Raw genomic sequence first — 13,396 nt, 5'->3', positions numbered from 1 at the left:
CCATCTGGCGTGAGACGCGCCTGTCCCTCTTACAGGCCTCATCCCGCATGAAAATCCAAGCGGACAAGAAACGTCGGTCTCCTCCTGTCCTGGTTCCTGGGGACAGAGTTTGGCTCTCCTCCAAGTACGTCCGCTTCAGGGTTCCTAGTTACAAGCTTGGTCCTCGTTATTTGGGACCCTACAAGGTCAAGAAGAGGATCAATCCTGTGTGTTACCAACTCCATCTCCCTCCCTCCCTTAAAATTCCCAACTGTTTTCATGTCTCCCTCCTCAAGCCTGCGGTCTTTAATCGCTTTTCCCCTAAGAATCTTCCTCCCACGCCTGTATCCGGTACCTCGGATGTCTTCTCCGTTCAGGAGATATTGGCCTCTAAATTGGTCAGGGGGAGAAGATATTTTTTGGTGGACTGGGAGGGCTGCGGTCCTGAAGAGAGATCCTGGGAGCCAGAGGAGAATATCTTGGACCGTAACCTCATCCTCAGGTTTCTGGGTACCAAAAAGAGGGGGAGACCAAAGGGGGGGGGTACTGTAACGCTGAGCGCTCCGGTCCCTGCTTCTGGACCGGAGTGCTCGCAGCGTTCGTTCCAGATCCACTCACCTGTGCCCGCTCCGGCTCCCTCCTCCGCTCCCCGCTCACATGGTTCCCGGAGCGCGCGCCCTATGGGGCGCGCAGGTCGTTTGAAATTTAAGGGGCCTGTTCACCAGTAATTGGTGCCTGGTCCAAACCTCCCTTCCTGTTTCCTGTGACATGTTTCCTGTTTCCTGTGACCTGTGACCTGTTTCCTGTTTCCTGTGACCCGTTTCCTGTGACCTGTTTCCTGTGACCTGTTTCCTGTTTCCTATATAAGTGACCTGCCCCTTCCAGCCATTGCCGGATCTTTGTTGCCTTGTTGCCTTACTGAAAGCGTTATTTGTGTAATCCTTTGCCTGTTGCCGAACCCTTTGCTAACGACTATCGCCTCTGAACCTGTGCTGCCTGCCCTGACCTTTGCTACGTCTGACTACGCCTCTGCCTGTCCCTTTTGTACTACGCCTATATCAGCAGTCGGTGAGGTTGAGCCGCTACCAGAGGACACGACCTGGTAGTTACCGCCACAGCAAGCCCATCCCGCCTTGCGGCGGGCTCTGGTGAAAACCAGTAACTACTTAGAACCGATCCTCCGGTACGGTCCACGCCAATCCCTCACTGACACAGCGGATCCACTCCCTGCATCGCTCCTGCTACCAGTCTGGACCCTGACAAACACATTGGGGTATAAAGACTGCCCTGTAAGAATTTAGTACAGTGTGAAGACACGAGTGGTTACCTAGGATAATGGTGTTGGGGTCTGTTACTTCCACATGCATGCACAGGAGTGACTTCATTGTGGCTCGGTCAATCAGACAGCCCGAGCACCTGAACCCGGAAGGAGGAACGGGTAAAAAAATTGAAGTCCTGTCAGCGGTGACAGCACGTCGTTGGAGGGCTTCATTCTAAGGGAAGTGTTTCAAAATGCGATGCATACTACCATTGCCTTTACTTTGCAGGAGATTTAAAAAAAAAAAAAGGTGTGGTTTACTACCGCTTTAAGTACTTAAATCCAAAGTATAATTCCATACCCCTGGATCCCACAGGGGGTGGTCAAGGGTAAGTAGTGGTTCACATACTTATCAGCATTATGTTCCTTGAATGGGGAGACCTTGAACCATACTGCTGGCTGTATTACTAACTTTGGCGCTCCAGAGTGGTGGTTCTTTCTTTTTTTATGTGTTTTCACCAGCAGGAGGTACTACTTCACCAAAAAAAAAAACGGGAAAAACTAGCCAGGGAGTACCACCTCAGTAGGGCAATCACAACTAAACAGTGCAGTATTATAACACAGAAATGTAACCATAGACATCAACTGAATACAATAAAACCTTTTCATAAAACATAAACATGTAGCATGGGCGACATGCAAAGAACAGAAACTTCATGCAGTTGGTTTTAATAGCAGCAATTTAACTTATGATTCTAACACTGCAAGACTAATATGCCCAAATACCTAGTCACCATGCTGCTAATTAGTTATGCAAGGTAAAATGTGAAAACAATCATTGTATTGGTAATGCTATTTAGCAAACACTGCAAATTCACTAAAGAAAAGCTGTTCATAGACGATTCATTTTTTTTGTATTCAGTCAGCAAGCTGAACAAAAAAAAAACACACAGATTTCCTCCATCCATACAAATGAGGTGGATGTTGGAATCATTGTGCTGGGACACTGCATTCTGACAGCGAGACTGTCAGAATACACTGATCGGCGGCTGCAGCTGTTGATCAACAAGTTTTCCAACTTGTTCATTAGATGGGAGTCGATCTAATAATCGACTGCTGTTGACCATGGTTTGCTACACGCTGACCAAACTGAATCTGGTCCCTGCTGAACCAGCCAAATTTCGAACTATCTATGACCATCCTTAGAAGCCCATTAAATTTACCTTACATAGATATCTCTGTGATCCACCAAGCTAGATTCCTTACATGAGAGTTGGATGAGTCTGCCTTCTATGGTCTATTCTGTGCAACATTGTCTCTCTTGGCTTGTATGTATCACCAATTTGATTCAAACCTCCAAGGCAAGTTTAAGTGAAATTGTTGGCTATGAAATCATCGAAGTATTAATATTTTGATGAACCAGACATACTGTATGTGAGAGACAGCAAAGAGCTTACTATGGGAGTGCTTGAGGATATCTCTCTGAAATATGTGATTGGTTTGTTTCACACAGGCCTCAGCTTGTATAGTAGCAGTGTGAACAGTAAACATTTACAAAGCATTTGCAGAGCTTTCAGCAAGCTTTATTGAAGCTTTAAGAGCCGGTCCACACTAGCGCGACTTGTCAGGTGACTTGTCAGCCTGACAAGTCGCGCTCCCTCGGGGTCCATTGACTGCTACAGGACCCGTTCTAATAGGAGCGACACAAGTCGCTCCAACTTAGAAAAAGGGTCCTGTACTACTTCGGGGTGACCTCGGAGCGACTTGCATAGACTTCCATTATGTGAAATCCCTGCAAGTCGCTCCAAAGTCGTTGTGCATGGTAATGCACAAGTCGCCCCCGAAGTAGTAAGGAGTCTTGTGAACTGACTCTTAAAGTACCATTTAGCTCCAATTGGTAAATATTGAACACAGATCCTAATGGGAGTGCTGATTGTCACTTTAACCTCCTCCCACCCAGCCACTATATATATACGGCCAGGTGGGCCTTTCGTGGTTCTGAGTGAACATTCAGGAACGTCCCTCAGAACGAGTGCCTACAGCGCGGTGCTATCCTGTGATGGCTGTGATCTCAGGACACAGCCAAGATGGGATCGGGTTATGGGCGCTAGGATTGACCCTTCTGATCATGACGGCTGTGCCTAATCACAACCTTCAAAGTGTAAACAGAGACACGTATCTCTGTGACATTTCTCCCCGCTGAGCCCAGTAAAGTAAGAGCTCAGTGAAGAGGGGGGGGGGGGTTGGGTTGGGGGGAAGCAGGGGAATATGCAAGGTCTGTGACAGCTCTGTATGTAAGAATAATTTTACACACAGAGCTGTCACAGTTCCCCCCCCCCCACACACACAGCACACCAAGTACCACTGTCCCCATACACATCTGTCACAGTGCCCCAATAAACATCTGTGCCACAAAACCTCTGTCAGTGTTCCCATCACATCTGTACCAGTGCACAAAACATCTGTCAGTGTCCCATCACATCTGTACCAGTGCATAAAACATCTGCAATAGTGCAACAGTGTACCATTGTGACATCAACATCCGGTGGCCGATCAACATCTGTCTGTGTACAAGTCCACAAAAACATCTACCATGACCTGTTGAGAGTGGCAGCACAGCCAGGACAACGTAGATTAAACCTGAATCGCATTTTCAGGATACCAGTCGCAAGACAACCCCTTAAGTGCAGGAGTAATTTCTTTCTTTTATATTGCACAAAAACATCTGTCAGTGTATCAGTGTTCCACTAATAAATAAATAAAACATTTAAAGCGTCCCCGTCCACCTCTGCTCGCATGCAAAGGCGAATGCACATGTTGGTCCCATACGCATACGTAAACAGCGATAGCACCACACATGTGAATTATCACAGTAACCATCAGAACGAGAGCAATAATTCTAGCACCAGACCTCCCATGTGCATTAAAGGCTTATAAAGCGTCGCCTATGGAGATTTTCAAATACCAGAGCCATTTCACAAGTGTGCGGAATTTTAAAGCATAATATGTTTGGTCTCTATTCACCTGACGCAACACCATATATATTTTACCAAAAATGTGGGTACTATATTGTCTCTGTGTGCATTGAAATTAATTAAATTGCATTTGAAAAACTGCTGCGTAAATACTCTGTGACATAAAAATTTGCAAAAACCACCATTTTATTCTCTAGGGCCTCTGCCACAAAAATATATAATATTTGGGAGTTTTAAGTCATTTTCTAGCAAAAATACAGATTTTTACTTGTAAACAAAAAGTGTCAGAAGAAAGCCTGGTCTTAAAGTGGATAATGGCTAAAGGTGCTACTTGGATATTGGCTTCTCTAAGTGGTCAGTCTGTGAAAAAGTCTCACACATGTAGTATTGCCATACTCAGGACGAGTAGCAAAATGTGTTTTGGGGTGTAGTTGCAAGTATGCCTATGCTGTGTGAGATAAATAACTTGTTAATTTGACATTTTTGTGGGGAAAAAAAATTAAATAATTAATTTCTTAATTTACAAGGAATTGTGGGAAAAAGTTACAACTTAAAAAAACTTGTCATGTCTCTTACTAAATACCTTTTTACTGTCTACTTTCCAAAAAGGGGTAATTGGAGGAATATTTGTATTGTCTTGACATGTTAGGGCCTCAAAAAATGAGATAGGCCGTCAGTACATCAGGTGTGATCAATTTTCAATGATTGGTACAATAGCTTGTGTACTCTATAACTAATAGACCAAATAATATACAGTGATTTGGGTTATTTTTACCAAAGAAATGTAGCAGTATAAAATTTAGTCAAAATTTATGAAGAGAAATTACTTTTTACTAAAATTCTTTTTTGATCTGTAGCGCAAAAAAATAAAAATCGCCAAAAGAAAGCTGTATTTGTGTAAAAAAATTATAAAAATTAAATTTGGGTACAGTGTTGCATGACCAAACAAATCTCATTCAAAGTGTGAGTGCTGAAAGCTAAAAATTGGCCTGGGTGGTTAAACAAGCTGCTAGTGGGCTTCAGCACTACTTGAAGCTTGAAAGCTAGCAGCTTGTTTAAAGTGACAGTCAGCACTTGCATTAAGATCTTTGTATAACAATTTCAAACAGCTAATGGACACTTTAAAGGCTTATGCCCCGTACACACGTGCAGATTATCTGCAGACTTTTGTCTGCAGACTTACCTTTTCTATGTAGTGCAAGGGCCTGCCGGATTGCATACAAATTGAAAGTGTTTAGGTTTGACCTCATATTATATATGGTTTTGGTAAGTCTGCAGACAAAAGTCTGCAGATAATCTGCACGTGTGTATAGGGCATTAGAGACAGCTGATTGAAGCTTGGCTGAAATTTTCATAAAACCTTGCTGTTCACACTGCTCCTTTACAAGCCGAAGCCCATGTAAAATATGTCAATGTGAATTGAAAATTTAAAGCAAATTTACAGTGTCTGCACATAGACCACCCCAGGTATATACATTTACCCAGCCTGGGTGTCTTCTCTAACTACTCCCCTACCTGCAGCTCTACTGCCCTTCTAGGCTACGGTGTCAGGTCTTGCCAGAGCTTAGATAGGAGCATGATATAAAGCCCCCCCCCCCCCCACGTAATAGTGTTTGGGCCTGGTAATTGGTTGATATTGGCCACTCATGCCCAGCACTGTCAGATAGGGAAGTTCACATGTTCCCCCATATCTGGAAGCCCTGCTCCATTAGCAAGAGCTCCTGTAGGGAAGGGAAGTGGCAATGGAGCATGGCACAGACAGTAATGTTGCTATGAATAGGGCGAGTGACTGTGTTTCTTTAATGGTGAAAGCTCCTGGATTGGCATCCTTATTTTGGTTCACTTCTGAGAGGTATGCAAGCAGTGAAGTCAAAAGTTGTTCCAAGTGACTCAGTATAGAGTAAAGCAGATTGATTCCTGGAGCGGGTACCTTTTAAAACAGCAATGGCAGCTCCCATATTTCTTTTCTCATAGGTTCTCTTTTAAAGTATCCTCTACATTATGCTTCAGCTACTTAAAAACTTCTGTAAGCCATTGTTTTTGTAGTAATATGTGTGTAGGTAGTAGCAGTTAGTCACATTCTACTGCATTTGTCTTGTAATGTTAAAAATAGTTGAATAAGCTACTTGAATGAATAGTGAAAAGTCTTCAACATTACAGAGTAAGGGCTCTTTCACACGGGCGTTCAGTTTTTTATGCCCGATCAGTTCCCTTTTTGAAACGGACACGGATGACACTTGTGTCATCCGGTCCGTATGTCCGTTTTTCATCCCATCCGTTTGCGGATGAAAAACGGACATAATGCATCTCTATGTAAATACGGATGTCAGCGGATGACACCACTGACATCCGTTTTTGCGTCCGTTCCGTTTTTTGAACGGAAGAAAAAATAGGGTTCTCTTCAGTTCAAAAAAACTGAACTGAACGGAACGGACGAAAAACGGATGTCAGCGAATGATTATCCACTGACATCCGTATTTACATAGAGATACATTATGTCCGTTTTTCATCCGCAAACGGATGGGATGAAAAACGGACATACGGAACGCCCGTGTGAAAGAGCCCTAAGTCTTAGTTAAATTTGACCTACTACTATTAGTTTTACCATGACCTGGGTAGATGATAATCTTCACAGACGATGTGTGTTCAAATAACCAATTCAATTTTTACATCTAAAATAAGTGTATTTTTAACAGGATTCTAGAAACCCTACATTTTTAAAAGAAAATTTGCCTTTTGGGTCTTTGTATCAACATTACTGGAGAAAAGGGCTAACTGGAAATAAGTGAAAAAAGTTCCGTTTTTTTCCAAGTGAACATTTGATTTTTAAATTTTGGATGTAAATGTAGAATGTAACCATTTACTACAAGAAACAGCATGTATACAGATATGTAAGTAGTATATGGCAGTACCCAACACTAAACAAATTCTGAGGTTTTTCCATGCCATAGGCTCAGTTGGTCATTGGCAGAGGCAGGCATAATGGACAGGTATTGTTCCGAAGACCTTTCAAAGCAACCTTGAAACCTTTGCTATTATTGAAATTAAAGTTATAGTACTTCTCCCCATTGGTATCATAATACTTATTCTGTTTGGGGTCCATAACTAACTCTGGGATGAACATTAATATAGAAACATTAGACATGTGCATATCTGCCAATAACTTCTTATAATTGTGGTGCAAGTGGTGTAAGACCTTAGGTAATGCTACACAAGAATATAGGTTCAGGAAAAGTAAAGTTCAAGAAAAGTGAAAAGGGCATTTAAAAAAAAAAAAAACAGTGTGCTTAAGGCTGACCCAGTAAAGTCAGTGAAATGTGACAAGCTTGATCTCTATACAAACCTTGGGGCTGCAAGTCCACCAAGAGCGATTTTTTTCTTAAATGCATACTCGAGAAACATAAGTGCGAAGATCAGATTTGTTGGCCAGGATGTATAAGGCTGACTATCAGGAAAAAGGTTGCCAATGAGCAACATACAGTAGGATTTTAGAAAGGCAAATCCTAAAAGTGGTACTGAAATTACTACATTCATCTTACCTCACTATCTCCTACAATCCATTATATGGGGTGGGTTTTAATTTTGTGTAACATAATGTGTATAGTTTAAAGAATGAATTCAGCCAGTTTTAGGAGTACACTAAACACTCTAATGGGTAGTTGCCATAGGAACAGTAAATATTAAATTTAAATATATAAAATACCAAACCTACCAAAATACCTTTAGAAAAATACTGACAGCAGTGCATTTCTGTGATTAGAGTCAATACCTAAAGAAACAGGACAGATAATCTATGAAAGGAGTATTGGGACTAATTATATTTGTGCTGTTAAAGCACATTTAAATGAAGCAGCAACAGGCTCTAAACAAGGCTATAGAATAATTTGATGCCCCATTCTACCCAAGAGATTTGAAATGGCATTTAATTTATGGGTTTAAAAATAATCATTATAGGAACTAACTCCATAGTAGCCCACATGGGTTTGATATGGTCCCACTGCAGTATCCTCCAACCCACTTCCATCAACAAGCTATATACTTATAAAGCATTTGGCACTACTGTTTATAATTCAGGTGGCTACTAAATTAAATGCAGTACTGCTGAACAAAGCACAGAGGAGTTTGTTTGAAGCAAGGGCACCTTCCCTGGAGCCATCCTATAGCTGGCAGTGGGGTGAAGTATAACTTATGGTGCCTGTGGTTACCTAGTTTCATCCTGCATAGGATGTTGATCCAATGTTAGACATAAAAAAAACTACCAGAAACAATATACATATTCAAAAACAAGATGAAGAAAAGTTAGCTTGTCAACCTGTTTACAATAGATTGATATTAAACATATGTAAGAACGAATTGAAATATAATAATAAAAATAATAATCATAGATCTGTATCTTTATATCATTATACCTGATCATCATCATTCTTTCGCTAGGAAATTTGAAAACCCAGAAATATCCTTATATAATGAAGATATTTGGAGAGCTATTATCGTGATCTAAATAAATGGCAGGACTGTTTTACAGGATTTAGGTCATGTAAACATTGCATACACTTGGCTTTGCAGGTTTGGTTAGATCAGGTTCATCCTGAGCAGCAGCAAATTTTTATCTTCTGTGAGGAGCTAGGGGGTCTGTTATTATAGTAAGGTTCTACAAAATCCATACAGAGATACACATAGGTATCCTTCTTAGCTATCTGAAACTGCATAGAATACTATCTTGTGCCACCCCATACTTGGGTCCCCACCTTCTTTTACTATCAACTAATTTATTATAATGTATACAACATTAATACATTAGGCAAACATCTCTGATTTTTATATTGGACATTTTTTTTTTAAACTGCCAAATGGAAGCTTGGCAAGTGTCAGGGCGACAGGCCAGCAATGTTTATTAAGCTTCTTGCATGGCAAATTATTATTCACACAATGCATTAAGTACTACAAGATTGAAACTTTTGATTAATGCCTCACAAAGGCAAATTTGGTCATCTCAGGGCACTGAATTGGACATCCGTTGAATAATATGGGCTTTGAACTATGTGGCGTATTTTTGACAAGAATATGTGATACTGATACCATGTATGATGCCACTTTTTATGTTATTTTTACTAACAGAAGAAGAAAACCTGTTTTTTCACGAGGGACACCATACTAACATTTTACCCAAGTTCCCCATAACCTGAAGTTACTTATGGATTTAATTATAGCAGCAATCACACCTTTTTGATGTTGTTACTAATATCTGAATATGTGAAATGTAAAAACAACCAAACTTGACAAAAAATGTTCAGGTGACTGCTGGAGCCAAGATTAATGGGGCACATAAGAGGAACTTAGTCAATATAATATATTTAACTCTTTGACTGAGTTAAGAGATAACAAATTCGGGTTGTAGGGACTAATTGTCAGTAGATAATGAAATAAAAGTAGACATTCCTTATGGTAGTTATAAATCTGTTTACTCTGAACAATTTCCATGTTATTGGGTAATTCCCATTGCTATACTAATATCCCAAACTGTCCAAATACTCTACTGTTGTAGACAGATATGGAAGTAGTATGAAAGATGCCCTCTTAATAATATATTTATTTTACTCTGAAAATGTTATATTTGGCTATCCTAGCTATTTACCTTAGCATTACTATTTTTCTGTAGAAGGGATCTACTTAAGGTGCTTGGCTATTTATATTATTTTATATGTTAGTTATAAAAGTAGGGAAGATAATATGGAGAGATTACACCTATGCTGTATATGTATGAGGATACAAAGCTGAATCTACACATTCCAGACTTCTGTTGGCCTTCTTCCACATTTATTTCCTTGTGTGTGTGCTTTTTCTGCTCATTCTGTTCCTTCTGTGTGTTCTAGATCTTTTCTCCGATCAACCACACTGCTTCTCCCTCCACCCCCATCCTCCATATCCCTCTCTTCTACACATTATGTCAGGCGTCTTGATTATCAGATTGCTACCTCCTCTTACCTGCTAATATAGCTGGGTGGTCTGTCTTTGTTGTTGAATGGTGGTAAGCTACAGAATGTCCTTCCCTTCTTTAGTGTCCTCCTGAGTCGAGCGTAAAATGACATCCAGGTAATCCCAGACGCACAAGCTAATATAGCTTTCTTTTCCCTTTCCAGATGTTCCTCACTAGGCCACCAGAAGAACAGATGTTGTCTTTGTGTTTTCGGTTCCAGATACCACACAGGAAAGGGCTGATTGTGTAACTGGGAGGAGAGCGGCGAGAATGTGGTCCTCCAGCCTATTTAGAGAGAGATAAATTATTGGTATTGTCCCCTCATTACTGCTATTCCTGTATTTTTTTTTTTACTCGGTGCCCCTTCTCTATTCCTCTTCACCATTTTTCATATCCTAATGTTTTCGTTACATCTGCTTGTGCTATTTCCATATCATTTTCCCTGCAATGCCTGCTTCCCACTAACCTTATATCATTTACCATCATCGGCCACATTCCATCAATCTCACCCTTATTACCACTGTTTAGGCTTACTAATGTATAAACTGCTTATTGTATGGCATAGATATACAGTATAACACCACAGTGTAGATCATTTTATATTCCCTCTGCCTTCATTCTATTATTTCAAGGCAATATATGCACACTCAACCCTCCCCTCCAATTATACATGTGTGGCCTCACTTCATTATACCCATTCCAATAATGTGCATAATATTTCTATTTTCACTACCCCTTGCATCCCCTCCTATTTTTGTGCTGCGCCCCACATCCCCCTCTTTTCGCCCTCACCTTCCAGAAGGGATGATTGTCCCTTTATTCTGCATCTGCCTTTCTCCCTCCTGTGGAAGACAAGAGCAGACGCACAGCTCAGGCCTCATCTCTTCCTCTGTGGTGCTGATGCTGTAACACCGCTGATTCAGTGCTGGATGCTTCAGCTCTCTGCGACATGCCTCCTTCTCTATCCTTCTCTCCTTCACGATTTCCTCTGCTGGCCTGGTGGAGGAGGGGTCCCTCTCACTCTCCTCTTTCTCTCTCAGGGGATGCTATCGTTGCTATGTCTTTGGGTTCTCCCTTGTCAAACACAGAGACCAGAGCGTGCACCCCAGCTCAGCCAGCGAGAGGAGGGGGAGGGGGGAAATGATGGTGAAGGAGGGAGAGAAATACTGAACATTGTTTAATAGACATTTGCAGAGTATTACTCCTATGCAGAGTAATACTCCTATGCCTCTCAGCGGGTAGTCGCCTACTTTATGACTTGTCCTGTACCAGGAATTGCAGTAGGCTTATTAACTATTTCCCAGCCACAAGCATTCCATGATAGGCCATGGCCCCAAAATCCCTCTTCACTGCATTAACCCCTCCCCTGCTAGCGAACCGCAGTCTTCCTTAACTCTTTCTCCCATCAGCAGTCAGGCCATGTAATGTGTTGTTGTGCTAATTATCTTTCCAATACCTGCAGAATATTGGTTCATTACATGCTCCATTCTGAAAAAAAAAAAAAAGGAATGCTGAATGAAGAAGTGATATATGTACGCTGATGGCTTTTTTCATGCTTCTCCTGTGCTTTGCTCTTTTGTTTTTAGCAATTGAAAGAAATTGGCAATTACATTTGCACTGTTTCCCTCCTATGCACATCATTTACAATAGCAATTGCGTAGTTATAGCAAATTGCCATATTTTGTGTGGGAAGTCCCTAAGCAACACTTTGTAAATCTTCCGTATTGAAGACTTGTCTATTACGCTGTGATAAAAACAGACTTTACTCTCCTGTTTATAAAAAGTTGCAGAGTATGTCATATCCTTTATGATTATCCTATAGCTGCAGCATGTTTAGGGAAATCTCCACGAGCAGGGCTATGATAGCTCTAGCTTATGAATGCATCATTCAACCTGAAGTTCTATTGCTGCATCACATTTACAAATGTTGTATACATACTATGACATTACAGTATAAGAAAACATAATTACTGTTTTGTTCTGTAGAGTTAAGCCTAGTCGGGGCTTTTTTTCTCAGGGCATAGGTGCAGGAACTATCTCATACCTACTTCCGAGCACCCTCCCATGTTTCCACCCCCTACCCACATCTTAGTACTGCCCCAAAGCCAAGTATTATTTTGTGGTGCTAAGTAATTTGTATGGAATTTGTTAAAGATCCCCTGCAGTCAGCAGCAAAAGACACCCCTCAGCAACAATAGACCCCCCCCACACAACAAAATATCACTCAAGCAACAATAGACCCCCGGCAGCAACTACAGGTCTCCCAGCAGCCAGCATCAATAGACTCCCCAGCAGCCAGCAACAATAGATCCATCCCAGCAACAATTGCTCTTACCAGCAAAAATAGATCCCCACCACCAACAATAGACCCCTCAGCACATACCCCAGCACCCCTTTCAATTACATACATCCAGTGCTATAGGTGCCGGAACTGCATTCGCCGTGTCCCACTGAAAAAAAGCCCTGAGCATAGTACACACGGGCTGAAAGTCAGATGGCATTCTATTGAACCAGCCTACATTTGGCCCGTGTGTACGACAGCCGGTCCAAAAGAAGCTGGACATTTGGCTGACTTCTATCGAAGGATCATGACTGAAAAAGGTCTGCCGACTGGAGTGGAGTGTTCTGCCGCGGGGTGGGGGGAGGGGGGCTCCCACTGTCAGAACACAATAGCACAGCAGGGGAGATTGCTGTACTGACATCAAATTCTTAGTACAGTGACTCCGACCTGTGCTGTCAGTTTTTATTTTTTCATTCAGCCCAGCCCAGCCCACCGTTCAACCCAACCAGTAGTGTGTACAAGGCTTTGTACAGTCTGAGGGTTCCATGATGGTTGAAACCCCATGGTGTAATGGGTACAGGAATATTCTTCAACCCCTTGAAGCTACTTAAACTTCTACAATGCTACATGGCCTGTTCTAGGTATACTGCACACCAACTCATCCAGAAATTCTATCCAAAGCTGGCCATACATGCATTGCATTCACACATTTTCAGATGTAAGGACTGTTAAGGTTTTCTGATAGCACTAGCCAATTTAATACAATAGCCCTAGAATGGGGGAATCTGTTAGATTTCTTTTCATTCAGCTTACAGGCTAAACTATGAAATCTATGCATGTATGGCCAATGTAATTCTTCATAAAAATTTTGTATGCCCCTAGTCTAAATCAAGCCATACATTATACATTTTTTTTCATTCAAAGTT

General features: G+C 41.5%; 1 protein-coding gene across 1 annotated transcript in view; it reads right to left on the bottom strand.

Annotated features, from left to right (window-relative positions):
- The window catches only part of INSYN1 (inhibitory synaptic factor 1), a 40,190-nt gene extending 28,857 nt beyond the window's left edge, over window positions 1-11,333 (bottom strand). Inside the window, exons 1-2 of the mRNA XM_082254060.1 lie at window positions 10,982-11,333; window positions 10,198-10,474 (exon numbers count right to left, since the gene is read on the bottom strand). The gene's annotated coding sequence lies outside the window, so the exon portion shown is untranslated. The remainder of the gene's footprint in view (window positions 1-10,197; window positions 10,475-10,981) is intronic.
- Window positions 11,334-13,396: the final 2,063 nt, after the last annotated feature.

The sequence above is a fragment of the Pelophylax lessonae genome (assembly GCF_965119305.1).
Source record: "Pelophylax lessonae genome assembly, chromosome: 4".
Lineage (NCBI taxonomy): Eukaryota > Metazoa > Chordata > Amphibia > Anura > Ranidae > Pelophylax > Pelophylax lessonae.
Note: the sequence above shows the minus strand (reverse complement) of the source record. Positions and strands in the feature narration are given on the sequence as shown.